The sequence below is a fragment of the Phocoena sinus genome, chromosome 15 (assembly GCF_008692025.1).
Source record: "Phocoena sinus isolate mPhoSin1 chromosome 15, mPhoSin1.pri, whole genome shotgun sequence".
Lineage (NCBI taxonomy): Eukaryota > Metazoa > Chordata > Mammalia > Artiodactyla > Phocoenidae > Phocoena > Phocoena sinus.
In genome coordinates, this window is record NC_045777.1 from 71,077,709 (window position 1) to 71,105,404 (window position 27,696).

Below are 27,696 nucleotides of genomic sequence, written 5' to 3' on the forward strand. Positions count from 1 at the left end.
AGGGATTTTCTTATCTCACATAAATGAAACCTTGGAAGGAAAGCATCTCTGGGGTTGATTAATTTGGCAGCTCAACAGTATCATCACAAAATCCTTTCTATATTTGGGCTCTGCCATCTGCAGGTGATGGATGATGGATTGTCCTAAGACCCTTACGATCATAAAAGGGCTGCAGCGATCCGGGCTGAAGTGGAAGAAGGGACTGATTCTTATGGCTCTTCCTAAGAATAGGAAAAGCCTTCCACTGTCTCCCAGCAGAACGGGGTCACACACCTACTTCTAAACCAATCACTGCCAAGGGGACAGGACAACCTTGTTGATTTAGACCAACTGGGATTCATTCCTAGGCTGCGGATATAGGGTTACATTCCCCAAAAGTGGATACATGTGGATAGCTGAACAAAAACCAATTCCTTTGGAAGAAGAAAGGGCGGACATATAGTGGAGAGACAGTTAAGGTATCTGCCTTGTTCCTCGTTTGGACGTTTCAGGTACATCCAACTTGGAGAAGCAATTAAGCCTGAGTAAAGGGATTAAAATGCTTAAAGGAGGTGATATTTGATCTGGGCTTTGGAGGATGTGTAAATGTCAGCAGTGTGGGAGGAGCCAACATTTCAGGCTGAGGTTCCAGCATGAGCAGAGTCAGAGGTGCAATAAACTGTGGGGCATTTTCCAGGAAGAATGAATGTCCCAGGGAAACTGGGATGTTGGGTGTTAGAAGTGAGGAGGGGTGGAATGTAAGGCTACACTGAGGCCAAATTGGAATAAATGTTTAAATGCCAGTTGAAGAAGGCTGGACTCGGAATTTGGGGCCATGGGAAGCCACTGAAGGCTTCAGAGGAAAAAAAAAAACACAGAAAAGCTGAACTTTGGGGGGAAAAACCTGGGCATAGATATAGGATGCAGGGCAGGAGAGAGGTGGGTGAAGGGAGACCGCTTAGGAACAAGGCACAGTCGTCCAAGGGTGATACCACAGGCTCACCCCAGGGCAGCACTCATGGGAGGGAGGTGAGAGAGTCTACCCATCCAGGGAGGTGGGATCCACAGAAGCAGCGGTGCTTTCATGTTAGGAGAGGGGCCAAGGGGGCAGGGAGTGATTAGATGAATGATGACATCATTAACCAGGTCAGTAAAGAAGCAAAAATAAAGAATACCACCTGACCTGCGGCATGCGTAGAGTCCTAGATCTCCAGGCTATGTGCCAGCACCTCGAATGGTGACAGCAGAGAGCAGCCCAGGAAGTCCAAACAAAAATGCATTCATGCCAACATCGGAGGGGAAGGGGAGAAATTAGCTGAATGAAATGTGTGTGTTGTTAAAGTTCCAGAGGCATCCTCCGTGAAAGTTTTTCTGCATAAATGGAAGTGGGGCTTCTCATTGGATTTCAATAAAACAGGTTTCACGAATACAAGATGGAGGAAAGGAATGACAAAGCCTAATCTACAATTATGGTTCCATCTTCTCTAAGGAAAGGCCCTGGACATTAGATTTGTAAGCGTGGGAAGCCATCACTGAAGGGTTCCACAACCCTGACCATAGGTCAGTCTGGACTCAGTCCTGGCTGCGTAAAATGCGGGAGGAGTTATCCATTTATTTGTTCCTTCTTGGCATTCATTCATTTACCCACAAACATTAAATGCGTGCTATGTGCCCGACACAGAAAAAGAACCATGAAAAAGAATCTTAGAAAGAGAGCCATGATCCAAGTAGTGATGGTCCCTGCCTTTGCAGAGCTCGTGTTCAGTCTAGTGGGGGATGCAGATGAGTACAAAACAAGCTGATAAGATGCATTGACAAGGAATCCCAGTGGAGGAGCAACGAGCTGGAAGACGTGCCATCTGGGGTGACGACTGAAGAGTGAGAGGGTAGCACAGAAGGCTGACCTCAGTGAAGTGTCCACTACGGAGGCAGGTCATTATCTCCCATTTAATGATCACGACAATCTAGTGAGGTGGCTATTACTACTATCCTCCCTTTTCAGATGAGGAACCTGAGGCTCAGAAGGGTTAAGAAACATGTCAGAGACTGATGCCAAACCCAAGCCCCTGACCTCTACATCGAGCCAACACCTCATCCGAGCCTCCATCTTTGCTCACCCAGATGACTGTGGTAACCTCCTGATGGGTCTCCCACGTCCACTTAGATCCCCCTTCAATCCACCCTCCACACAGCAGCCAGAGGGATCTTTTGAGAATGCAAATCTGACCTTGTCACCTCCCACCAGGATTCTTCAAAGGCTTCCTTTACCGTTCAGATGGAGGAAAGACTCCTCACCACAGACTTCAAGGCCTTGTGCAGTCGGGCCCCTCCCATGTCTCCACACTCATCCTCTCTGTGCTCCAGCCACACTGGCCTTTTCTCAGATGCCCTCCCCAACGCCAACTTCCTTCATGCCACAGGGCCTTTGCCCATGCTCCTCCCTGTCTCGAGCATTCTACCTCACCTTCACCCCCACCAAGCTCCTGCCTTAGTTGGCTCACACCCATCCTTCAGCCCACCTGTCACCTCCTCCAGGATACCCTCTCTGACTTCCCAGTATAGGAAAAGTCTCTCCAGGTACAGCCACAGTGGAGAATCAGTGCCTTATCATAATTTCTTCAATGCATATATCATAATCTTATTCATGTTTGTCTCCTCCACTAGACTATAAGCTCCATGGGGGCAGAGGGTTTCCCCAATCACCCCTCACAGTTCCTGAGAAAATAGGCACACAATAATACTTATTCTGTGGGTGAAGATCACCATTGCAGCCAGTGTGTGCCAGGCCCGCGGACTTCATGTGCACTGCCTGGTTTCATTCTCACAAAAACCCTATCAGGTGGGAATTCCTATTAGCCCCATTTGACAGATGGGGAAACTGAGTCTCAAGCCAGGATCAAGATCACAAAGAGAAGCGGGTCCCAGAGGGTGGATTCCAGCCCCGATCCATCTAACTCCAGAACTTTCTCCCTACCCAACCCTGCCCATCTCCTCACATCATGGTGAAGCTGCCGCCCCGAGACTCTGATTAAGTGTTTGACTTGGTCTTTCCCAGCCTCTTCACTCCCGAGCCCAGCTCTAGGGAAAATAAAACCCTTGTGAGTGGAGAGAAAACAAAGACCAGGGCTCCATGTGTCAGGCCTACTGGGCACCAGGGAGAGGCATCAAATTGGATTCTGTTCAGCTGACCTGGATCTTCCTGCTGCCACTTGGCTGGTGCTGGAGGGTGCAACAAAGGCCTGGCTCAGAGGGTCCTCGGAGTGGCCCACGGCCCGGGCAGTATGACTTTAACCTCAGTGGCTTTGATGCCCATCAGAAGCCACACTCTGATGAAGCCCACCCTGATGAGCTCCATCCCTGGAGACCCGGACACTGGCCTGGAGCTCAGTTTAATATAAGCCAGAGACTGGCTAAGGGGTTTAGAGTCTGCTTATGGATTTCTGTCCCTTTTAACTTTCTTCCTTCTGAACCGGGAGACTGAAAAAATCTTTCCTAATCACAGAATGATAATACGCGGAGTGAATTACGGAGTGGGAACCCAGGAAAGTGATTCTCAGCTCTGGCTGCCAGAGGAGCGTTTAAAAAATAATGGGGCTGGGGTCCTACCTCAGACCTGTGTCTATCCAGGTAAGGCCCAGGTACCTGTATTTCTTAAAATCTACCCAGGTGGTTTTAATCTGCTGCCAGACTTGAGAACCACTGCACAAGAGGTTAAATGGCTCCTTGAAGGTGACAGAGGGTAAAGTCATAGTGGAGTCACCCAGTCCATCCTCCCTTCTTCTGGTAACAGCTGCCTGGTTTTCCTTACCCTCCCTCCACTCTCATCCCTTGGTTTGGGACAGTCTCACTGCTGGCCCCGGCAAGGTCACATGACCCAAACCTGGCCAATCAGAATTTTCCATCTCCCTAATGACAGTGATTGATTCAGGAAGGGCAAGTAGCTCAAGTCATCCCACTGAGAATCCGCCTGGGGCTTTTGTGGGCACTGCTGGGAAAGAAAAGCTGTCTTTCCTCTGGGGTTGCTATGCATGGACGCTCCAGCAGTCACTGGGCCACCTCCTAGAAAGAGTCAGCCAGATAATGAAGCCATAACAGAGGAACTGTAAAGCCAACAGCTGAAAAGAAGATAGATTCCAGAGATGTAGTGTGAGTCCTGGATCCAGCCATGCCTGAAGGTTGTGCTCAGTTACTTGGGCCCATGAAATTTCCTTTTTCCTTTCAGCCTGCCTGAGTTGTGTTTCTGTCGTGTATGGTTTTTAAAAGTCTCGATGACTGGAGCTGGGATTAATCTGCCTGCTCCATGGTGAGCTTGGTGAGGTGAGGCTGTGGGCCAGATTCCATTCCACATGCCCGGGGCACCCAGCTCAGAGTGAGAGAATGAGGAATGGGTGGGCAGGGTCCCAGCTCTCTGTTCTCTTCTATCACACTCTCATCTTTCCTGCTCTTATGGGTCTCCTACAGCCCAGATCACACCCCAGAAAAGACTCTCTGTGATGAAGCAGTAGCCAAGCCCTGCGTAGCTGGCCATCCCCACGTGCAGCACTTACTGAGTGCCCCATGCTGTGTGTTAGAGAGTGGGTTTGAGCCCAGCGGCGCCTCTTGACCGTGGCTGGGACTTGCATGCCTCCGAGAGTGAGGGTCTCCTTATATTTTGTTTTTGGGTTTTTTGGGGGTTTATGGGGGGGGTTGGGTTTTTTTTTGCGGTACGCGGGCCTCTCACTGTTGCGGTCTCTCCCGTTGCGGAGCATAGGCTCCGGACGCGCAGGCTCGGCGGCCATGGCTCACGGGCCCAGCCGCTCCGCGGCATGCGGGATCTTCCCGGACCGGGACATGAACCCGCGTACCCTGCCACGGCAGGCGGACTCTCAACCACTGCACCACCAGGGAAGCCCTCCCCTTCTTTATTTTATTTATTTATTTTTGCGGTACGCGGGCCTCCCACTGCCGTGGCCTCGCCCGTTGCAGAGCAACAGGCTCCGGACGCGCAGGCTCAGCGGCCATGGCTCACGGGCCCAGCCGCTCCGCGGCATGTGGGATCTTCCCGGACCGGGGCACGAACCCGCGTCCCCTGCATCGGCAGGCGGACCCTCAACCACTTTGCCACCAGGGAAGCCCCTCCTTATATTTTGTACCCAAGGCCCTTCACCTTAGTCTCAGCCTGCTCCTGTGGGCAAGAGGAGCTCCTTTGGGCAAGTCACAAGACGCCCCTGAATCTCCGCTTCCTCATGTATAAACTATAGTCGTTGCACAGAGGGCCTACTAGGTGTCAGGAGCCACTAAGTGCTTTTTTGTAACGCCTTGCTGACCCCACGTGGTCAATCCCCTCATCCCCTTTGGGTCTTTATTCAAAGGAGCCGTCCTCTGGCCCTATTTACAAGTGCATTCACCCTGCCCCACTTCCCTGCTTAGCACTTAACACCAACCACCTAAATAATCTACATGATCCACATTCACTTCTTATCTGACTCCCCACTGGAAGGTGAGCTGCAGGAAGGTAGAATTGTTTTCCTTTTATTCACTGCTGTATCCCAGGGCCTAGCATACACTGTGCACATAGTAGGTGCTCAATCAATGTTTGTTGACTAAATGAACGAGTTCAGTCTTCACAAGGTCCTGGTATCATCCCTGAGGTGATATCATTACCTTTCAGCCCCCGGCACATAGTAGGTCCTCGACTGACGTGGTTCAGAAATGCTCTTTTCTTGACTTCCATAGCAACCTGAGAAAGAAGGGTTTGGGGGCACCTCTCAGGCCACTCATAATACAGCAAATAATGTGACATCTACCTCTTCTTTCAGGTTCTTCGTGGGGCCAATCAAGGGACAACAGGTTTCCTATCTCGGAGCTGCTAATAAAGGTTAGATAATTAATGCCACCAGGACAAAGCAGATGAGCCTGGACTTCTTTCCAGGTGAAATCTCCTGCCTGTGCCCACTGAGGCCTCAGCCACATGGATGCCCTGCTCTGACCTCAGCCCAACACGTCCAAATGGGTGGCCTGCACACCTCTGCCCCCCCGCCCAGCCCCCTTCCCGGCCCCCGCCCCTCCCCCAACCTCTCTCTCCTGGTAGGAAGCACACGGTGTGAAGGATGTGAAGAGGCAGCTTCCAGAAGCGGAAACTCAAACCTGAGGGGCACGTGAAGAGACACTCAGACGCATTACTAATCAGAGAAATGCAAATTAAGGCAAGGAGACATGACTTTAGGCTTTCTACTGATTAGACAGGTAAACGTTAGAAAGCTGGCTGATACCCGGATGTGAGTCCGATGGTCAGAATATGGAGGGTGTGGGACCCTCCAGCGGCGCTGGTGTTAATGTTGCAAAGTAAAAGTATATCCTACCCTACGACCCCGTAATTCTGCTCCTGGGTGTACACCTCAAGGGCATCCTCACAGGGCAGACGCAAGGATGTTCTTTGCAGCATCGTTTGTGGTGACAGAGAGTGAGAAACAACCTTGGCGTCCACCTCTAGGAGAACAAATAGCACACAGAGGAGATGCTCAACATGGCGTATCAGGCAGGTGTTGGATTAGGTGTGCACACAGCCACATAGATGGAGCTTAAACACGTAGTGCTTGATGGAAACTTAAGAAACAAAGTGAGACCTAAAACAGATACTGCAATCAACTGCATTACTGTTCAGCAAACAGTCTCACCCCTCCTTCTTGGGGCAGGAGATACTTCCCCACCCTACTAACTTTGGGGCTGGCTGTGTGACTTGCTTTGTCCACTGGGATATGGACAGAAGTGGCCATGCACCATCCCCTAGCCAAGACTTAAGAAGGCATCACAGATTTCTTTTCTTTTTTTAGGATTTTCTTTTTGTTCTTGATGTTTTTCATGTGTGAATGGGACTTTCATTTACTTATTTATTTATTTATTGAAGTATAGTTGATTTACAATGTTGTGTTAATTTCTTCTGTACAGCAAAGTGACTCAGCTATACATATATGTGTATATTCTCGTTCATATTCTTTTCCGTTATGGTTTATCACAGGTTATTGAATATAGTTCCCTGTACTATACAGTAGGACCTTGTTGTTTATCCATCCTATAATATGATAGTTTGCCTCTGCTAACCCCACACTCCCAGTCCTTCCCTCCCCCACCCGCCTCCCCCATGGAAACCACAAGTCTGTTCTCTGTGTCTGGTATCACAGGTTTCTCTCATCCCTTTTGCCTTTCTGCCATCGCCATGAGAATATCCTCCAGGTAGATGCCGGCCCCAGCGTGACAGGACACGCCCAGGGCAGACCTGAACCCAAGGCACAGCCTGGAACCAAGCCCAGTCAGCCCACAACCCACAGCAGTCACCACCCAACTCTCAGACCCACGAGCAAGAAAAATAAAGCTTGTTTTTGTAAGCCATTGAGTTTTGGGGTGATTTGTTATAGTACAGCCTTACTGCAGAAATAGCAATACACGTACTATTTATATAAATTTAAAGGATGCAAGAAGTGACACATGTGCAAGAACATATACAAACATAAATACTTTAAACAGAACTGAGGGTTGCCAGTACGGAAGAGAGGGGAATGGGAGGCGGGTACGGGGGATAAAGAGAAATCAATCAGTCGCGTACTCGCACGGACCACTGATGGTCACTGCCTCGATCAGAGCAGTAACAAGGGCTCACTCTCTTCCCCTGAGTTTCTGCCTCAACAAAGTCAAGCCCAGGAGGGCAGGGACCTAAAATAACCCTGGGAGGGTGGGGTCCACAGTTGGTGCCCAAGAAATACCCGTTGAATCAATGACTAAGATCAAAAATCTGAAGCCTTTTTGACTCTCGGAACCCCAGAACTCTCCCTTCCAGAAGAAAGGTTCACACGATTTTGTCAGAATGCAAAACTCAAGTGCCTGGAGGGAGGGTCTTTGTCACCTTTACCTTGCAGGTCTCAGAGGGATTCAGAAGCAAGTCCAAGTTCCCCTGGGTGCTGGCCCTGCTTGGCCCCAGATCTGCTGGAAGTGAAGGCCCTATTTTGAACCCCGGCTCAGAGGTCCTTCCGTTGGCATGAGTGCAGGAGGGGGAAGGGCCAGAGTTGAACTAAATTAAATCGTTCTGACCGTCTCAGCCAGTTTATCAACTTCAGTCGTAAAGGGATGTTGATGAGAACTCCAGGGGAAATAATGAGACAGCAGAGGGGAAGCCAGGACTGCAGGGCAGCCTTCCGTGCCCAGCAGGTTACCGGTCCATTTGTAAGGGCCCCTCCCCCTTCAGCTTATTTAACTCTAAATAAACCTCAGGATGGAATGCCCTTGAGGTGCAGAGAGGGAAGGAGGACTTAAGTGAGCTCTGAATTTTATTTCCAAGGAAACTAGATTTGGAAGAGAACAAAAAGTAGAGAAAACCCAGAGCAAATGGCTCGGAAACCACCACAGAGCCTGCTCTGGAGTCCAGGCGGCCCCGGGTTGAATCCCGATGCTGTCACTTTGCAGCTGTGTGCGTGTGAGCAGTGTGCTCAGCCTCAGAAAGAGGAGAAAGTCCTCCTCTTTCTCCTAAACCAAACAATGGTTCATTCCCCATCTCCCCGCCACAGTAGCCCTGCCAACCATCTCCTCCCTGACCACACAACCTTCTTTTTTTTTTTTTTTTTTTTTTTTGGCGGTACGCGGGCCTCTCACTGTTGTGGCCTCTCCTGTTGCGGAGCACAGGCTCCGGACGCGCAGGCTCAGCGGCCATGGCTCACGGGCCCAGCCGCTCCGCGGCATGTGGGATCTTCCCGGACCAGGGCACGAACCCGCGTCCTCTGCATCAGCAGGCGGATTCCCAACCACTGCGCCACCAGGGAAGGCCCCCCACACCACCTTCTTAATGAAACTGACCACAGCCCTGGGGCGTGCTGGGTGATCCCGCCCCCTGCTTCAGCTCATCCAGTCTGAGTTGTTCCCAGCTCCAAGCTGGACCAATCAGATTCTCTGTCCTCAAGTATTTGAAAATGGGACCTAGAGATTTAGTTAACAGATGGAAGGTCAGTAGACTACTGGTCATCACACAGGAGAGGCCACAAGAAAAGAAACAGATGTGCAGAGGAAAAGAGGTAAGACTCCCGGTCAGTCCCCTTCTCATATCCTAAGCTTTGGTCTTTAAATACTTCTCATCCGGACTTTGTGGGGTTGTCCTGTCAAAACCGCCTTTGTAGTTAAGCTGGTCTGAGCAGGCTTCTGGCTCTTGCAGCCAATCTTCCTTCTTTTCTAGAACCTCCCACCAGTCCCCGGTCCAACAATGGTGCCAAGGATTTTGGGAGCACTGAGCGATTGCCTGGGTCTGTCTCACTAGGAGAATGATCTAGAGGTAGCCTGTCCATTTCAGATCCCCCAGTCAACAAGGGAGATGGTCTCCTGAGAGAGCATGGGGCCATGCAGGATGACCACTGACCTTCCAAGAGTCCAAACTTCATGCTCCCCAAAGGCTTCCATCGAGGCAAACATGCCTCGACACGGGCTGGAGTCCAGCAGGGATGGGAGCAGACGCCCTAATGGGGAAGGAAATCTCGAAGGCCCTGTAGGCAGGGTGTCAGGATCCTGTCGGGATGGGCAGGCGCCCACCACGAGGGACTGAGCTGGTGAAAACTGCTGGTGAGAGCAAAAATGAGCTCTGCAGTTCTGTTCAGAACAAGAACAACTGGGCAGGAACAAACAGGCTGCTCAGGGCCAACAGTCCGATGTCAAAGCATGACAGGAAGCGATCGGAACGCCACAATTCTGCTTTATTTCTGACTTCTGTGGCACGAAAGAGGATCAGTTAAAGTGAAAAAGGCAGAGTGAGCACTGGCAAGGTAGAGCCGAAGTCCAAAGGGAAGTGAAGTTCTGCGCTTTCTGAATCAGCCTCCAAAGCAAATAAACACAGTCCAGGGTGCAGGGACCCGCACCTGGGATTGATGGCCCTTTGTTGCTGTGCAGGGGGGAATCCTGCGGAACCAGTGAGGAATCAAGAACCTGAAAGCAGGTAATGGACGTTTTGATTTTTAAAACGTGCAAGAAACTAGTATCTGCAAACTAAAGGGTGGCAGACACACAACCGGATTCTTGAGTTAACAGCAGCAGGATAATTTTTTGAGACATTAGGTAAGGTTTCCCACAGCCTTCCTGAACCCCTTGTCCTTCCCCACCTGTATCCACTGCTGCAGGGGAGGGGGTCCAGGGGAAAGCAGGGCCAGGTCTCAGGACACAAGAGCAAGGCTTCTGAGCTGCAAAAGCTTGGACTTTTAAGTTTAAAAGCCACAACTTTTACTGTAAATATTGTATTTAGAAAAAGAGAAGAAGGTCTGGGCTACCTCCCCTCTCCTGCCCCTTCTCCCTCCGACATCCCACACTTAATAAAGCTCCCCTGGCCTGGGGGACAGAGAAAGGGAAGAACAGAGGGTACGGCAGAGACTTCCATGTGTCACCAAAGCCCATTTCCTTTTCCTTGTGGGCACACAAATAAGCTACATTTCCCTATAGCCTTTGTAGTTGAGTACAGCCATGAGACTGAGTTCCAGCCAAAGGAATGTGGGCGGAAATGAAAGCAGCCACTTCCCAGCCCAGCCCGGCCCATAGGGACCTCCCACACCATCCTCTTTCCCCAACTTCTGGCTGGATGGAGAAGACTCCAAAGCCCGCAGGGGAAGGAGCCTGGAGCTCTGGATGAGCATAAGGAAGGGGGTCGGCCATGGGGTCACCTGCACAGGACCTCCCGTGATGGGAAAACCAACTCTTATCACGGAAGGCGACTAAGATTTGGAGGTTTCTTTGTTCCAGCAGCTAGTGTTGCTAATTCAAGGGAAGCAAGAAAGCACAGATGCTGGAGTGGGTCACTGAAGGGGGCCCCTGCACCCTCTGCCAATGCGCACGCGTGCATGCACACACCATCCTGCCAGGGAGAGAATAACAGACTAGGAAATCTTAAAGCAGAAATCACCCGCTCTCCCAAGGAAGACAAGGAGAGTAGCAAGACTGAAGAGTTCTCCTGCACACAGTACAGCGCAGGAACAAATGAATGTTTGCAAAGGTTTTCCAGACAAATGGGCCCGGGACAGCCTGGGAGTATTTCTCATGAGGCCAGAAGGATGTGCATGCAGCTGGAGAATCAAAATTATTGGATGGATGGATGGATGGATGAATAAGTTGTGCGTGTGTGTTCATGCTCTTAGAAGGAAACGGGGGAAACTTCATGACGTTGCATTTGGCAGTAATCTCTTGGTTACAAAAACACAGACAACAAAAGAAAAAGCAAATAAACTGGACTTCATCAAACTTGAAAGCTTTTGTGCATCAGAGGACACTATCAACAGAAGGAAAATGCAACCCACAAAATGGGAGAAAATACTTGCATAGCATATATCTGATAAAGAATGATATTCAGAATATATACAGAACTCCTACAGCTCAACAACAAAAACCAAACAACCCAATTCATAAATGGGCAAAGGACCTGGATGGACATTCTCCAAAGGAGATACACAAATGGCCCAAAAGCACAAGAAGATGCTCAATATCACCAGTCAAATCAAAACCACAGTGAGATACCACCTCACATCCATTAGGACGGCTGTTATCAAAACAGAAAATAACAAGCATTGGTGAGGACGGAGAGAAATTGGAACCCTTGTGCATTGTGAATGTAAAATGGTACGGCTGTTATGGAAAACAGTATGGTGGTTCCTCAAAAAATTAAACATAGAATTACCATATGATCCAGCAATTCCATTTCTGGGTGGAAGAAGTGAAAGCAGGGATCTGAATGGACGTTAGTACCCCAATGTTCACAGCAGTATTATTCACAATAGCCAAAAGGTACAAACAGTCCAAACGTCCATCAACCGATGGATAAACAAAATATAGTATATAGGCTTCCTTGGTGGCGCAGTGGCTGAGAGTCCGCCTGCCTCGGCAGGGGACGCAGGTTCGTGCCCCGGTCCGGGAAGATCCCACATGCCGTGGAGCGGCTGGGCCCGTGAGCCATGGCCGCTGAGCCTGCGCGTCCGGAGCCTGTGCTCTGCAGCGGGAGAGGCCACAACAGTGAGAGGCCCGTGTACCGCCAAAAAAAAAAAAAAAAAAAAAAAAAAAAAAAAAAAATCTATCTATCTATCTATCTATATATATATATAGTATATATACCAGACCACACCAAAACATTTTGTTTCTGACACATCCACAGTGAGGTACATAGATGAACCTCAAAGACATTGTGCTAAGTGAAATAAGACAGGCACAGAAGGACAAATATTGCATATCCCACTTATATGAGGTACCTTGAGCAGTCTTATTCATAGAGACAAGAAGGAGAATGATGACTGGGAGGGGGGAATGGGAATTAGTGTTTAATGGATACCGAGTTTCAGTTTGGGAGGATAAAAACGGCATGGAGATGGATGGTGGTGATGGTTGCATAACAACGTGAATGTACTCACTGCCACTGAACTGTACAGTTAAAATGGTCAATTTTATGCTATGGGTGTCTTATCACAATTTTCAAAATTAAGAATTTATATTCATCAAAAGACATCTGTGAAAAGGCAAGCCCACAGAGTGACAAAAGGGGTAATAGCTATAAGCAACAAAGGGTTATAATATGTAAAAAAAAAAAAACCTTATAAAGCAATAAGTAAAAGACAAACAATCTAATAGACAAAAGATGTGAACAGGCACTTCACGCAAGAGAAAACCCAAATAAACATGAGGAGATGCTCAACCCCTCTGATAACCAAGGAAATGCAAATTGAAAACCACAATAAGATACCACTTCTCATCCATCCATTTGGCAAATTTAAAAAATCTGATAAAGCTAATCATTGTCGAGAACAGAACAATGGGAATTCTCATACCACGTGTGTGGGAGTATAAATTGGTACGCCCGCTTTGGAAAACAAGACGACTAGTAAAATTAAAGATATACAGGGTTGGCCCAGTAATTCTATGTCTAGGTAAACACTACAGCAGGGATTCTCAAACTGGAGGATGCATTAGAATCGCCCTAGGGGCTTGTTAAACACAGACTGCCAGCCCCGACCTGAAGTTTCTTGTTCAGGAGGTCTGGGGTGGGGCTTGAGAATTTACAGTTCTAACAGGCTCCCAGGTGACGCTGATGCTGCTGGTCTGGGGACCACACTTGAACTAACAGCATTATTCATAATAAAAACTGAAAATGTCCCAAATACCCACTAAGAGTAAAACGAACAAGCAGAAGGTCTTAGAGTCACACAATAGAATATTACACAGCAATAAAAATGAACAAACTACAGCTATGTGATTGCTATAGACTGAATGTCTGTGTCCCCTACACACACACAGATTCATATGTTGAAATTCTAACTCCCAATGTGATGGTACTTGGAGGTGGGGCATTTGGGGGTGATTAGATCATGAAGGTGGACCCCTCATGAAAGGGATTAATAACTTATAAAAAGAGACCCCAAAGAGATCCCTCACCCCTTCTGCCCTGTGAGAACACAGCAAGAAGATGGGCATCTGTGAACCAAGGAACAGGTTCCCACCAGACACTGAATCTGGTGATGCCTTGGTCTTGGACTTCCAGCCTCCAAAATTGTGAGAAATAAATTTCTGTTGTTTTTAGCAGCCCGAATGGACTACAATAATGATCAACATAAGTTTAAGCAAAAGAAGCCAGACACAAAAAAGGTTCATCATTTGATCACATTTATGTAGAAAGTTCAAAAACAAGCAAATCTATTGTGTTTAAGTTTGCATACTTGATGGTAAACTATGAAGCAGGGTCAGCTAACCTTTTCTGTAAAGAGCCAGGGAGGAAATATCTTATGTTTTTCAGGCCATACCATCTCTGCCATAACCGCTCAACTCTGCCATTATAACATGGAAGCAGCCAGGGATATACATAAGGGAATGAGCGTAGCTGTGTTCCAGTAAAACTTTATTTACAAAAACAAGTAGCGGGGGCTTCCCTGGTGGCGCAGTGGTTGAGAGTCCACCTGCCGATGCAGGGGACACGGGTTTGTGCCCCGGTCTGGGAAGATGCCACATGCCGCGGAGCGGCTGGGCCCGTGAGCCATGGCCGCTGAGCCTGCGCGTCCGGAGCCTGTGCTCCGCAACGGGAGAGGCCACAACAGTGAGAGGCCCATGTACCGCAAAAAAAAAAAAACACATTATGCTAAGTAAAAGAAGTCAGGCACAAAAATCCTCATATTATATGATTCTGTTCGTATATGTCCAGAATTGACAAATCTACAATGACAGAAAGGAGATCGTTGGTTGTGTGAGTCTGTGGGGTCTGGTGGATTGAGGGATGATGGCTAAAGGAAACAGTGTTTCTTTCCAGGGTGATGAAAATATTCTATAATTCATAGTGGTGATGATTGCACAACTCTGTGAATACACTAAAAACCACTGAACTTTAAGGGGACAAACAAATGGTAAGTGAATTATATCTCAAAAAAGCTGGTACCCCCCAATCAAAAAAAATCTTAACTAATGAATAAAACCAACAGCTTCTGCCCTCACCACCAGAGATGGGCCAGGGAAGAGGAGTGTGTGATGAGACCAACAGACAGACACCAGCTTCGGAGAAACCACTTTCCTTCCTTGTGTCTCCGGAACAAGTGCACACACACACACACACACACACACACACACACACACACACACCCCGGGCCTTTCTCTGCCTTTGGCAAAACACACGCTGAATACCAGAAGCCCATGAGGCCAGAGATTCTGTGGACAAGCAGGGGACCAGGGCATCCCTGCCAAGAGACACAGGACTTTTTAAACTCAGAATGAAATTTCAGGGGAAAGCCTAAGCGAAGCAGAACCCGTGGGAGTCAGGCTGGCTCCAGAAACGGCACCAGGTCTGCAGGAGCAAATTCCTGGGTAGCAAACCAGGGCAGGGGCTTCAGCCCTCCAGGGCCTGAAAGGGCCTCTAACTTAAGTCCATCGTTCCTAGTGGGTTCAAGATATAGATAAGGTCTCTCTGCTCCTCACACAGGCTAAAGGCAGTGGGTTTGGGAGATTCTGTGTCACATCACAGACTTAGCGCCTCCAGGGAGCCCGGCAGATGGTTGCAGATGACGAGTCTGCGGGAGCCAGCAGATGTGGTGCGTGAGGAGCAGAGGGTGCCAGGAGCAGCAGCAGCCATGGGTCCCCTTAGCTGCCACCTCCCTCTGCTCCACGCAGGCCCTGACAGCTGTGAGCCAATGGGGCCACCTGGCTGGGTCAGAACACACAGCAAAGCCAACCAAAGAACTTCCTGGGCCCAAGGAGTGGAAGAGGGGCCAGGAGGCCCCAGGCAGGGTGGAAAGACCTGTGAGGTGTGGCAGAAATAGCACGTGACTGATGGGATACATTGCTTTGCTGTGTGACCTCAGGCAACTAGCTCAACTTCTCTGAGTCTGTTTCCTTGGGTGTAAACCAGAGATAACAGCACCTCCTCAAAGAGCTGTCAACAGAATTAAATGAACCAAGAGATGTGAAAGTATTTAGCAGGGAATGGAATTCTGTGCATGAGTCAATGAAGGTTAGTTGAGTAGAAGTAAACTCAAATTTGAGGTCTTGCCAAGTTAGCTTTCCAGCTGGTCGGGCCGAACAGAGGAGATGGCGGAAATATGCTGGAATATTCATTCAAGCTAGTGTTGATTGAGACAGACCCTGTGCTAACCCCTCGCGTGGATTATTCCATTTGGCTCCCGGAAGAATTCCACAAAGTGGATGCTATTTACCCCATCTTTCAGATGAAGAAAGTGAGCCATAAAGAGGATGAGAAGCATGCCTGAGGTCCCACAGCTAATGAGGTAGAGTCACAATTTGAATCCAGAGCCCATGCTCTGCATTAACACTGCACTCAACTCTGTGATTAAATCCAAGCTCTGCCCCTCCCTGGACCAGGAGCAAGTGTCTTAGCCTGAGCCTCAGCTTCCTGATCTGAAAAGGGGAATAACAGTAAACCCACTTTGTGGGCTGTTGAGAAGATTAAATGGGATAATATGCCTGAAAGGGACTGGTATGTAGCAGGTGCTCAATAAGTGTTCCAAGAATTGCCAGGGCTGGGCTGGGGGAGGCTGCCCCAGAGTGGGGACTCCACTTCTTAGGGATTGGTATGCCACTTGTACACTCATTATACAGGCACACCTTGTTATTGCATTTTGAAGATACTGCTTTTACAAATTGAAGATTTGTGGCAATCTTGCATTGTCAGACGATGGTTAGCATATTTTAGCAATAAAGTATTTTTAATTAAGGTATGCACATTGTATTTTAGACATAACGCTGTTGCACACTTAATAGACTACAGTATTGTGTAAACATAACTCTTCTATGCACTGGGAAACCAAACAATTGGTGTGACTTGCTTTATTGCGATATTTGCTTCACTGCGGTGGCCTGGAACTGACCCCGCAATATCTCTAACGTCTACCTGTACTCAGGCCATGGCAGCCACGAAGAGTTTTATCTCAGGGCCTCAGTTTTCTTATCTGCAAAATGGAGCAGGTGAGACCAGCTCTCTGAGGCCTTCCCACCTGACAGCCCATGTGTGATGGTTAGACTCCTGTCTTGGAACTAGAAGCATAACAAGAAGGAAGCAGCATTAGATGCGTGAGTCCTAAGGGCTTTGGAGGATGACAAGTGTCATCCCGTGTGGTATGACGGCCCTTTCTCCCTCCCAGCCCCACCCAGACAACACTTACCTCGTCCCTTCCTTTCATTAGATTTTAGTCCTTCCCTAGTCGCGGGGATTCTTTTTCTATTTTAATAGCTCGCATCAAGGCAGCAAGCGGAATGGTAAAGCACAAGGACTCTGCAGCCCACCTGCCCAGGTTCCAACCCAGCACCACCACCACCGCAACCCATATGGCCTTGGGCAAGTTAACTTAACTTCTCTGGGCCTCAGTTTCCCCACCCATCACATAGTTTAACGACAGCACAAACTCACTGAGTTGTTGGGGGAATCAGCTGCGTCTGACACATTGGCAAAACAGAAATAAGTTTTTGGTATTATTATTATTTATTTTAAAGCACCTTGGAAAAAAATAACATGGCACACTAAAACCGTGAATTGACAGATCTCATTGCTCAGGATGGGGAGAAAATAATTCGACTTTGTAAGTGAATCAACGTAAAGAGAAATAGTAAGTGAATAATAATATGGGGGTGCAGTATATAGCCCAAATCAGGAAGGCAGTGCAAAATGAAAATTCAGGGGACTTCCCTGGTGGCACAGTGGTTAAGAATCTGCCCGCCCATGCAGGGGACACGGGTTCAAGCCCTGCTCCGGGAAAATCCCACATGCCGCGGGAGCAACTAAGCCCAGTGCACCACAACTACGTGAGCCTGCGCTCTAGAGCCCCACCCGAGCTACAACTACTTGAGCCCACGTGCCACAACTACTGAGCCCACAGTGCCTAGAGCCCATAGCTCCGCAACAAGAGAAGCCACCGCAATGAGAAGCCCACACACCACAAACAAGAGTAGCCCCCCGGCTCGCCGCAACTAGAGAAAGCCAGCGCACTGCAAACGAAGACCCAACGCAGCCAAATTAATTAATTAATTTAATTTAAAAAAAAAAAAAAGAAAATTCAGGGCCTCTTGTTGAAAAAATTATTAAGAATTTCAAGACAGATTTTGACTTCGCGACCTGGGTTCCGGCTGCCTGCTACCTGCAGTCTACTCTGTGCGTCATGTCTGTGCTGACTCCACTGCTGCTGAGGGCCCATGACAGGCCCGCCCGGCGGCGGCTCCCCGTGGCCGCGGGCCCTAGTCCATTCCAAGCCGCCGCGGGAGCAAGCTCGGAACCATGGATAATCGCCATTTGGGCTCACCTCCTGCTTCCTGTGTTTCCTCCTGCCGTCGGGCTGGGTCCTTCACACCCGCAGAACTACAAGAAGCGGGAGAGACAGTAAGCTGTCCTCTCCCTCAGCCTGCGACCTGGCCACCCCGCCTGTCCTGATCATGTCTGCTGCATTCCTGGCCGGCCTCCCCGGGATCGCTGTCTTTCAGTTACAGTGACTCTTCTGCAATCATGACCCGGGTTCATTTCTCCATGTTGCCATCCTGGGAGCACATGTATCCATTTAGAAGGCGCTGCTCAGTAGGGGCCTCCCTTGTAACAATAAAGTCTATTTAAAACCCTGCTTCAGGGGAAATTCCCTGGTGGTCCAGTGGTCAGGACATTCCACTCTTTCAACTGCTGAGGGTGTGGGTTTGATCCCTGGTCAGGGAACTAAGATCCTGCAAGCTATGTGGCCTAGCCAAAAAATAAATATATAAATAAACCCTGCTTCAGAAACTCAAAAAAAGAATTTCAAGACAGTTACAGTATAGCATTAACCAAATGGAGAGTCCTTCCGTGCACGGAACCCTATGCGACTATAAGGTCACGTGCCCACGAAGCTGGCCCTGGTTCTACATCTTGGCAAGGAATGTGGGCTACATGGATGTATGCATTTCTTGAAACTCACTGAACTGTACATTGTAAACTCTGTGCCTTTCACTCTTTGTATATTATATAAATGAAATTATATCAATTAAAAAAGAAACATGACAAAATCGGGTTATATAAAATTCCCTGCTCATCACAGTGCAGTGCGGTTCAGCAATGAGGTGCAGGCTTATAGACCTGTAAGGTTGAATGTTGTCTTCTTTTAACCCAGTCTGTGTATCCCCAGCCCTGCCTACAGTCGTACAGGATGTGCACTGCCCAACCCAATGCCACTCACGTAGAATGAATCATGACCCCCAGAGTTGCACAGTGGGTAACCTACACAACTGTACCTGGTGGCCTTGATGGTATAACTTCATTTGAAGGACTCATCATTTGTCTAAAGTGAAGGTCCTGTGTGAATGCAAAGCCTGGGCCAAATCGGAAGGGTCTTATGGCAAATTCCATCCCACGACCTCCCATCCAGGCAGAGAGTCCAGAAGGAAACCAGTCCATGCAAAGACTTTCCTAGAATGTGCAAAGGAGCCATCCTTCAAATGCCTCCACCCCCGTGCAGTTCAGCAAGCCCTATTTCCCCAATGCTGCTGAAACCTCTGCTCAGAGGGGCAAAGAGCTGGATTTAAGCATCCGAGGTAATTTCTCAAACCAAGTATGATAAGACCGAAGAATCATTTCGAAATGTTAATTACCACTGTTTACACTTAACGGAGTCTTCTCACCATGATGAAAACTGTTTTCCAGTTATGAAACATGAAAGCTGGTCACCGGTTTGGGGTTAATATGACACTCTCTGAGAGAGCGAACAGGCGAGACTAGCCCGACCACCTAATTACCTGGAAAGATAATCTTGAATAATTGGAATTAGAGCACCTAAAGCACTTATGGGATGTTGTGATCTCCGGGCGCAGTCCTCACACCAGGCACTGGGGTTTATAATCACTTTTTAATAAGAGCACGTAATTAGAGGACTTCCAGAATTTCAGAACGAAAGTGGCAGAAACCAAGCACTTCAGAATGAGGGAGGTGGGAGGAGGACTCATGTGTGATGCTAGAGAAAATGAGGCGGAGGAATGGGTGGGAAGGAAGGGTGAGCTGAGAAAAGGAGATGGGTGGGTGTTTGGCAGGGTGGGCGGGATGCTGATTAAAAGCCACTCAGGAATCCTGGCATGGTGACGGCTGCACTCTAACCTAAATGTGCATGTGTGACTTTGAGCAAGTGCAGCTTAACCCTCTCGGGCATACACCTTCCTTCCCACTCTTCAACCTATTCAGCTAAGTGTCCTACTGCAACAGTCTTGTCCACGTTGCCTGGACACAAGGATAACCTTGGGTCCTCACAGTCTTTGCACTGTCATTCCAGTCTACCAGGAATGACGGCCCCCTCCACCGCCGTGCCCCCTTACGCAGTAGAAGGAATGCCACTCATTCCTTCAGGACCCTCCCCACATGGAACCCTCCACACAGTCTTCCTATACTGCCATCTTTCCTTCACAGGCCTCTGGGCACCCCATGGGTCCCTGATTCACAGATGTGACTCTCCACCTCCTTGTGTGTCTCCCCCCACTAGAAGGGCTCCTCAGTCGGAAGCCGTGAGGCGATCTCCTCACTGACCCAGCTCCTGGCACACAGCCTGGCACCGAGGGATTGCTGCCCACTAGCCTGCCCTGGGAAGGTGGAGGGAAGGTGGACAAAGGTCCCTGCAGCCCTTCCCAGATAAACAAGGCTGCAGCCTGCCCTGCTTCCAAGAATGAAATGGCTCCAGGTGAGGCGGCCTGTGTTGTGAGTTTATTGAGAAATGGCCAGGAAATGAATCTCCTTCTGCAGGAGGATTCCAGAAGCTCTGCTGCCTTCCACAGAAGGAACCAGGGCCTTTCAGACAAACGATGGTTCCCACCCACGGTCAGAGGGCTGCAAAAACTAGCTCAGTGTTGTCTGGGAATGGCAGGTGAGAGGGAAAAATGGACGTGTGGACCACTCGGGCCAGTCTCTTGCATTTTTGTGTCCTGAATTGTCTGTCTTGTTGGGATGAAAGAATCAGAGTTCCCTTTTTGTCAGGCCCTGGACCACAGGCGTGTACTCGGTGACTTGGGAGCCCAGAGCGGGCATAACTAACTCAGCCTGGGGGCCAGAGAGGACTTTGCAGAGGCAGGACCTTTGGGTTGGCAGGTGAAGGTGACAGTGAGTCCCCCAAGCAGCCAGGGAGAAAAGACCACCCAGGATTAATGCACAGGCACAAGGATGCACCAGTGACTCGGTGTGTTCAGGCTGCAGCCAGCAGGCTGACCTGCTTGCAGTTCGATGTCAGACTCTGGGCAACTGTGGAAGCTGGCTCCCCTCTCCCTTCCCTGTTCGGCATGTTCTGATCTATGCACCTTTCAGTTCTATGACATAAATCAATAAAATGCACTAAATAAATTAAGTGAGCAGCAGAATTGTAAATCGATTTCAGACGGAGAACAGAGAGGTTGAGGGAACCAACAAGAGACTATCACAGGAACTCAGCTGAGAAATGACTCACGCAAGGCTAGGGATTGTGGCCACGGAGCCACCACATTGTTGCATATCCCTGAAATATTAAACAAATGAAACCTACAAGCTTAGGAGATTGTTTCACAAGAATTGCCCAAAATCCCAGCTCCCTGGGAAAGAGGGGCAGGGAGCCGGGATGGCTTAAAACACAGCTCAGCCCAGGCGGGACAGAGGAGACCACGGCTTCCAGAGTCGGGATCCAGATTTCCAAACCCAAATGGGACACCCAGTATCTATAACATGGCCCCTGTTCCTTCCTTCCTTCTTTCCTTCATTCAACAAAACTTTATTAAATTCTTGTTGTGTGCCAACCCCATCTGGGGCACAGGAACCACTGGAAAGACAAGATCCAGTGCCTGTCCTCAGGGAGTGTCCAGTCTGGTGGAGGAGACCATCTCAAGGCAGTGTGATAATAGGACCAGTCACCGTGGGTACTTCTGGGGTCCGAGGTGCCTTCTCAGAAGAGGTCATTTCTTAACTGGGCTTTGAAGGATAAATAGAAGTTTTCATGGCAAACAAGAGGTGGTAAAGGTAGGTCAGGCAGAGGGAAGAGAATATGCAAAGGCACAGAGGCATGACATATGATGGAGAGTTTGGGGGGAAATGTGTGAAAGTAAGGAGGCGGGGCTGGAGCACAAGGTCCACATGAGGGATTACAGGAGGTGGAGTGGAAAAGGCGGACACACACTAGATCACGAAGGGCCACGAGTGCCGTGTTACATGGTGTATGTTTAGGAGCCAGGAAAGGCCTTTAAGCAGGAGGCTGATGGAGCTGGATTTCCAGTTTAGAAAGATAATTTAGAATTCAGTGTGAAAATTTTTGTTTTACTTTTTATGGAAGTATCACATGTACAGAAAAGGGCATTGATCACAAACGTACAGCTTGATGAACTTACATAAACTGAACACATCGCGTAACTAGCACCCGGCTTAAGAAACCTAACGTCGCCAGAGCCCTCCACTGGCTCCCTTTCAGTCACACTCGCTCTTCAAGGGTAACCCCTGTCCTGACTTCTGACGGCACAGATCCGTTTTGCCTGATTTCCAGTTTTATACAAATGGAATCACATACTGTGTGTTCTTTTGAATCTGGCTCCGTTTGCCCAACATCCGTACCGCTGAGAGAAGCTGGAGACTGCAAAGTACTCCACGGTGTGTGTTGATGGGCACTGAGGAATCACAGCGATTTACCAGTACAGCCTTGGTGGCAAATATGAATCAGGACGTGCTCAATTCCTTCCCCTCCTTCCTTCCTTCATTCATTCATTCACAGTGAGAGCCCATCCACCTGTGAGGCGAAGCTCCAACCTGGGATTTAGGAACTGGGAATTTTCCCCATACCGCACCTTGACAAATGACATGGGACAGATATTTACTGGGGGGTCCAGTTAACATAGCAAAGGGCAGAAAACCCAAAAATCCTCACGGACGCCCCCCACCCCTGCCCCACGGCAGGATCGGAGGTGGCAGCCATCATGTCCCTAGCCTTTTGCACTGGAGGGTGGCCTCCTTGTTCCTCGGCTGGAGCCCTCCCACGATGCCTGATAACCATTTCCATAGCTCTCTCCCACTCCCGAAGGGCAGGGACCTTCACCTCATTCGTCCTTGCATTGCCCCCCATACCTAGCCCAGAACTTGGATTAAAGCAGGTGCTCAGGGAATATGTGTTGAATTGGAAGGCATGTGTGCAGATGACTGGCATGCAGAGGTTGCTCAATGGATTGTTTGGGGAAGGAATGAATTACCTCCCTCAAATATTCTGGTTACTTTCGGAAAAATAAATAAGTCACTTTGGGATGACAATGACCAGAGGAGACCCTGAGAAGCAAATTAAGCACATCCACCCAGAAATCCAGCTGGGCCGGTTCCAGCACAGCCAGCTGTCAATCATCCTTAAGGCCCGTGGTCAGGCCCAGGTGTGGCAGATTAGACTATCACTCAGCAAATATTCATTCCCACTCCACCCTCCACCTGGGTTGGGCGTGGGTCGTGTATTTCTTGCCCCATTGATGTTGGATGCAACCTCATGACTTGCTTTAGCCAACAGGGTGTTAGCAGATAGAATGTAAGCAAAGGTTTTAAATGTGCTTTGTGCATGGGACTCCCCCGGCAGTCCAGTGGTTAAGCCTCCACGCTTCCATGGCAGGGGGCGTGGGTGCAATCCCCGGTCGGGGTACTAAGATCCTACATGCTGCACAGTGCAGCCAAAAAAAAAAAAAGAGGAATATATGTATGTATTTTAATGTACTTGTGCAGTTAGCCACCTTGCATTTCTGTCCCCTCTCTTTGGCCCCCCAAGAGAATACACATGGAGCGGACTTGAGCCCAGTCTGCAGCCTGGAACCAAGACAGCCTACATCAGCTAAACCTAAGTCAACCCACAGACATGCAAGCAAAAATATACATGCCGAGTGCCACTGAGTTTGGGGATGGCTTGTTACACAGCATTATAGTGACTACTGCTGACCAATACACTAGGTTTGAAAAGTATCCAGTTGGTCACAATTATTTGGTAGGAGAATCTGGCCCCAGAGGATAAGAGGTTGCGATTTGGAGAGACAAGGGAAACCCTGAAGAGGAAGATTACGAAGCAGAAGAAGCTTTTCCTCTGCATTTTCAGTAACAAGTTCACAATACACAGACGTTGCTGTTTATCTGCATTTGCACATTTCATCTTCACAAACTGCTCAGGCGTCCTTGATTCATTCCTCCTCCTCTGCCTCTCATGTCCTGCTGGGCAGATCTCTGTCAGAGAATTTATTACTCTGCTCTGCCAGTAGGGCTCCAGTGCTGGGCTGGGCCCTGGAGGCCCAGAGGTAAATAAGAAACCACTGCTCGGAGGGCCCCATTCTCGTGAGGGAGAAAGATATGTGTACACGTTACTATTACTCAGCTGTGATACAAGATTCTCAAAGTGTACTGGGGACATAATCTGAATGTCCAGTGATAGGGCTTGGTTAAATAAATTGTTTCTATGTGATGGGCTATTATACAGCTGTTCCAAAAGATGAGTGAGTTCTATGTATTGATATAAAAAGCAATCTATGATTTTATACAGGTGTATAAGTATATATGTGTATATACGTATGTGTGTGTATTTACCTATCTACCTATCTATCTATCTTTCATCCTTCTAACTTTCTTCAGGGACTAATAAACCAAACCATTACCAGTGAATATCTAAGGGTGGGCTTATAAGAGACTTTCATTTCTCATTTACACATTTAAAAATCGTTATAATTTTTATAACAAGAGTGTATACAGTTAAAAATCAATGTTCATTTTTCATTAATTCAACACTACCAGGCATTGCTTTGGGCCCTGGGGATACAGTGGGTCACAAACAAGACAAACAAGACCTCATGGAGCTGACATTCTTTTGGGGGAGACCACTGTTAATCAAAGAAGCACTGAGTACATTTCTTATGTGATGTAAAGACAACTAAACATTGAAGAGAGTGGAGAAGGACTTGGCAGGAGGAAGGGCTGCTCTAAGGATTTTCAAGGAAGGCTGCCCTGAAGATGTGACGTTTGAGTGATGAGAAGGGACCAGCTGTGCAGAGAGCTGAGAGAACAGTGTTCCAGGAGCAGGAAACAGCAAGTGCCAAGGCACACACTAGCTTGGCTGACTCAAGGAACAGTAAAGATTTTGGAGACCTGAAGTATGGTGAGGGAGGGGAGATTACAGGAGATGAGATCCCGGATGTACAGGGCCAGATCCCCCAGACCTTACAGGCCAAGATGAGGACACTGAATTTTACTCTGAATGAGATGGGAGCCGAGGGAGGGTTTTAAACAGGGAGCCACGTGAGATGATTGATGCTTTAACAGGATCATTCTGGCCACCAGTGAAGCAGGGGTCAAAAATGGAAGGACATAACCAGTTGAGAGACTGTGGCAGGAATCCAGATGAAAAATGGTTGTGGCTTAAGCTAGTTTAAAATGAAAAGATATTTCCCACGTGAAGCCCAAAGCTAGAATGATCAGGAGAACTAACAAAAATAGGCCATGGTGAAAACACTGATGACAGACACGCATTTTGCCAGGGGAGAGAGTAGGGAGGAAAGGACAGAGGGTATTGGAGAAAATGGCAAAGACGGGGCCCATTTCAGAAGGGCCTCAATTACTCACAAACACACACACACACAGAGAGAGAGGCTCGGAAGGCCTAGCTTTTCAGCAGAAGAACCAGGCATTTAAGAGCCAGACAGCTCAGTTTTAAATCCCAGCATCTTAACTGTGTGACTTTGGGCAAGTCAATTAACTCTCTAGGCCTCAGTCTCCTCATCTGTAAAATGGGGATTAAATGAGCCACCAGGTATAAAGTTCTCAGAACAGCACCTGGCACGTGGTAAGCGCAGCATGAAAGCCAGTTTGTGTTAGTGTCACCTAACACTAATTATTATGATCGGATTTTGCAGAGCAGGAAGGAAGTCACAGCGGGAGTGGGTGCAGCCAGAATGTGGGAGAAGAGTGTCCTTTGGGAGAGAACACATCTGGGCTCCAATATCGGCCCGGACTCCCTGTGTGACCCTGAACCAGTACCCCTCTCTCTACAGCCTGGGATCCTCATCTGTGAAACAGACAGCGTGGAGAGGACTCGGCGAGCACATGGAGGGGTCCGGGGACACTAGGCTCCTGCAGGTGCCCCTGGGAGGACTGGGCCGGGAGGTTCAGGAACAGGCCACAGAGCTACCTGACCAAACCCCGCCAGCCCCAAAGGTGAGCCTAAGTGCTTGAGAGGCAGTGAGCCCATGAAAACTGGTCTGCAAAGCCAGCCCACTCAGGCTTCTTATAAACATTTTTATATGTACAGCCAGAAGGTCTTCGGCGTGGCCACCAAGCCCTGAAAGTAAAATCACGAGGCCAGTAAAACACAAAGATACAACCCATCTGGGGCCTCGGTCCTCATACACGAGGCAGGAATAAGCCACCATACAGTCCACACTGTATGTGGACACACACACGCATGTACACACATCCACATGCTCATACGTCCACACATGTGTACATGCCTCCATGCCCACACTCACCCACGAGTGTGCATGCAGGCACACACACGAGACCCATGTGCACACTCTCAGAGAAGCACCTGCCCATGCATGCATATCCTCGCCCTCAACCAGACATGCACACACATTTACATATGCGCACACAGGCCCAGCTTCCTGGAAGCCAGATTTGGAGCAGAGGTGACCCAGGAACTCCAAGGCCTTGGGGATTATGGGATGAGCAACGTAGAGGCTGCCTACAGGTACTGGCTTCTCAGATGCAGTACAACAGAGGGGTATGGAGCACGGGCTCTGCTCCTTATGAGATGTGAGACGTGAGTGGCTTAATGTCTCTAAGGTTCAGTTTTCTCATCTGTCAAGTGGGGTGAGAATGTCAGCCCCTTCTTAGCAAGGTTGTGGGGAGGTTTCTCAGTTGATACATTTAAAGTGCTTGGCCCAGTGCCTGACACATTGTACCTGCTCAGTAAATATCACCCATTTATTAGCAGCTACAGTATTTTCTGAAGAACTCAGTTTGGAAGCTGTGGCCCGAGTTGCTCAGCTCGAAACTTCAGGGATGGCCACAAGTAGCCACGAAACAGGGCATCGTCACTGGGAAGCAGAGGAAACAGAGGAGGTAGTCCCCACTGCAAAAAGCTTGCTCAGAGGGGGAGCCCAGCCTCTTCCTGGACCCGAGAGCACTATGGGCTCCCTGTCACATGCCCCTCAGTCTCACCAGCTGCCACTTGGCTGGAGCTCTTCAAGGGGACAGCGTCTGTGAGACAGGAACGTCACCAGCCTCAAAGACACGCAGCCCCCTTGCCTGTCCCGCCTCTCCCAACACCCTGGAGGGGTCAGAGACGGGGCATTTCAGGCCCTTGAACCTCCTGACACTGCAGGGAAACTGCAAACTCAGCCCCACCAGCAGGGGGCGTGGGTGACCGCACATACTGGATGGAAGAATTTCCCCTGAGCCTCAGCCCACCAAGGCCCCCCATGTCGGGACAGTTTAGGACTGAACTCTTGTCTCAGTTTCCCCACCCCGACTCCCAGGACCAGAGCCCTCTCCTAATCTCCAGGCTGTCTGAAGAGACCTGCACACCTGTTCTCTCTTGGCAAGGGTTCTCCTTGGTGGCAGGGTAGGGAAGTAGGGAGGTGGCCGTGCCCTACGCTCCTGTGGCAGCGCGTCCCCCAGTATCCATTCTCCTGTTCTTTCATAATGATAAAACCCCTGCCTTTCAGCTGAGCACATGGTTGCCAGGATAAAGACCTCATTTCCCAGCCTCCCTTGCAGCTGTGATCAAGTTCTGGCCAAGGGGATATAAGCCCATGTCATGGGGCAACTTCTGGGAACCTTACTGTTGACATGCAACCTTTGCCCTTTTTTCTTTGCCTTTCCTCTACCCTGTTGCCTGGAGTGCAGATGTGACGGCTGTACCTCTAGCCATCCTGTTAGTCCATGAGGACAAAGGCCACAGGGATGATGGAGAGGCCCCTGGATCCTGAAGACCGCATGAAGCAGAGCCACTCTAGATTTGAAACTTTTAAAAGGAATCAATACATTTCTCCACTGAAGCCAGTTACTTGGGGCCGCCATTACTTGCAGCTAAACCTAATTCTGACGGCTCTGCCCCCTACATGAGCTGCAGCCCCCTCCTATCATATCTGGGCATCACTGGGCTCAGAATCTCTGCTGTCAAGCCCTGCACACCAATGGGTCCTTTCTGAATGGCAGTGCCCGATCAGGCTGGACCTCCCCACACCTGTGAGACGACACAGACAGAACGTCTGGATCCCTCCCCCAAGGTCAAA

The 27,696-nt window shown here is 49.1% G+C and overlaps 1 protein-coding gene across 1 annotated transcript in view; it reads right to left on the reverse strand.

Moving 5' to 3' along the window:
• Nucleotides 1-27,696, reverse strand: part of GSG1L (GSG1 like) — a 219,212-nt gene that overhangs the window by 106,799 nt on the left and 84,717 nt on the right. The window lies entirely within an intron of this gene.